The sequence below is a fragment of the Trachymyrmex septentrionalis genome, unplaced genomic scaffold, assembly GCF_001594115.1.
Source record: "Trachymyrmex septentrionalis isolate Tsep2-gDNA-1 unplaced genomic scaffold, Tsep1.0 scaffold97, whole genome shotgun sequence".
Taxonomy (NCBI): Eukaryota; Metazoa; Arthropoda; class Insecta; order Hymenoptera; family Formicidae; genus Trachymyrmex; species Trachymyrmex septentrionalis.
Genome location: NW_017306160.1, coordinates 2,310,843 through 2,313,197, shown reverse-complemented (window position 1 = coordinate 2,313,197; position 2,355 = coordinate 2,310,843). Strand labels below are relative to the sequence as shown.

Genomic DNA, 2,355 nt, shown 5'->3' with positions numbered 1-2,355 from the left:
TCAAACGATGAATAAATAGTGCTCGTCCGTCGTGATTTGTCGTGATTTGGTGTTATTAAAGCGACACAATTTTTGCAATTCCTTGGAAGGCATTTTTAATAATAAAAGTTATGTAAATAAAATTGTAGCGGAGATAATTGTATCAATTTTTGTCATTGGTGTAATTACGAAGAAGGGAAGAAATCAACATGTTTCGCGTACGAGAGAGAGAGTCAGCATTAAAATTCGAAGAGAGTTTATCATTGTATCCAAAAATGGAAGACAAAAAGATAAGAGGGGAGTGAAGTGACGAGAATAAACGAAGGGAGAAAAGCAAACAGTAGTGCGATGTAACTTTTACGATAGTTTATATATATCCACAAAATGCATACGGTGTACACTCCACTTTAGGTCCAATCTCAAGACTATAGAGGGTACGAAGAGATCGTGGGTGGTCCACTTTTACGATTATAATTGTATTCTTCTAGGAAGGATTATTCGTTATCTATTTTTGACATTTTAATTAATAATCAAAGCAATAATCGCAATCTTTTTTACTTCTTTCATAGTGAAACGGGAGTTGAAATTCGGCAAATAAATTAAAATCAACAACAAGAAAGCGATAAGTCAATGCAAAAATTACACCTTCACTCGATATTGCTATCTTGAAGTATTTAAATATCTTCAAAAGAAAATACTTTAAAGAAAGTGATTTAAGTTTTTCGCGCTCGTCGTGCAGTTCGTTCAAAGGATTTCCAGTAGGACTAACTGTAAGTGTAAAAAATAGTCAGTTCGCTGGTGGAAAAAAAAAACGACGAAGGGAACGAAGAAAGAACGTGGTGGCATCGCGAAAGAGCGACTCGAACAAAGTCACTCCCCGATCTCCGGTCTATTTAACATGCCGCTAATGCTCAAAATGATCGATCTGTTCGGCTCGATTCGGTCGCTTTTCAAGGTGCACAGGATCGCCGAAGACTCGATGATATTTCGATTGCATTATCGTGCGACGGTGGCAGTGCTGCTAGCTGGTTGCCTCACCCTCGCTTGCAAAAGTATCTCCGGCTCGCCGATACACTGCGAAGCCACCGCGGCCGTGGACAAGGCCGTGCTGGAGACCTTCTGCTGGCTTCACACCACGTACAGCATGGTGCGTGCATTCAACATGAGCATCGGCCAGGCCGTGCCTTACCCTGGGGTGTCGAATACCAAGGGCGAAGGGGGGCACGGCCACGCACCTCACCCGTTGGTCAAGCAGCACAAATACTATCAGTGGGTTATCTTCTTCTTGCTACTGCAAGTAAGAAGCGACGGTCTCTTTCTTGCATTTCCATCGATTTATTTTTCTTCCTCCGTGCACATTTCTTTATCTCTTCCTTTACTATTTCATTTTTACGTTGCCTGTATCTTTATTACATTTCATTGAATTATTGTAATACAATGTATCTTGTTTTATAATTGTACTTATCTCTACAGTAAATATATCAATGATTGAATTGAAGAATATTGGGAATTTTCATAATGAATATTATTTTTCATTTATCTTTATGCGTGAAATATTATTCTTATCTGCTACGAGCTACGGTATTTTTTATGTCAATTACAACGTAAATCTCTGATCTTTAATTTTAAGTGAAAAAGCAAAAAAGTTATTTATAGATAATACAAACATATGAAGGCGATGTTCATATCTGAATTAAGATAGTTCAGAAATCGCTGGTCCTGAATCAGTATCGATACAGTATACGATCGCAAATGCGTGTGTATTCGTTTATCCGTGATTGATAATCCTTGTTCATAACGTCAATACATAAATACAGGTTACAGATAGTTCTGCCTTTAAAATGCATATGTACCTTCGATGCTATCTTCGATCGTACCTCCGCCTCCCATACTTCAAGCATTACTCGTCTTCGCGCACGTACAATATCGTTCTTTTTCTCAAGTTACTATCCTCTATTTATACATCCAATGTTCCTACAACTCTCTCGCTCTTTGATTAATCGCACATCCGCCTTTTATTTTGCAATTGATTGCCGCGTATCTAATGTGTTTTCTAGACAAAGTTTGACATGAACCATGTATAACGTCGCGTATCGCTAATAAATTGACAAAACGCATCACTAATATGATTAACATTTAATAAAATTGAAAATAAATTGAAAGTAACGTAGAAAACATGTTTTTAAAAACTATTGCTTGTAAAGAGAAAGGAGAAAGTTTTTTTGTAATTTTTTTTTCACAAGTAAATCATTTTCGATAATAATTAAATAAATAACATATAATATATTGTATTTTATTTTAATAAGAGAACGCAATTTTACTAAATTATTTAAAATAAAATAATTTTTTCTAACAGTTTACATATTTTTATTTATA

At 35.8% G+C, this 2,355-nt stretch overlaps 1 protein-coding gene across 2 annotated transcripts in view; it reads left to right on the top strand.

Annotated features, from left to right (window-relative positions):
* The window catches only part of LOC108756324 (innexin shaking-B), a 15,810-nt gene that overhangs the window by 4,615 nt on the left and 8,840 nt on the right, over positions 1-2,355 (top strand). The window contains exon 1 of one of the 2 annotated variants that reach the window (XR_001939821.1): positions 878-1,276. The exons of the other annotated variant lie outside the window; for it this stretch is intronic. The gene's annotated coding sequence lies outside the window, so the exon portion shown is untranslated. Of the gene's footprint in view, positions 1-877; positions 1,277-2,355 lie in introns of those variants that run through there. 2 annotated transcript variants of the gene reach the window in all.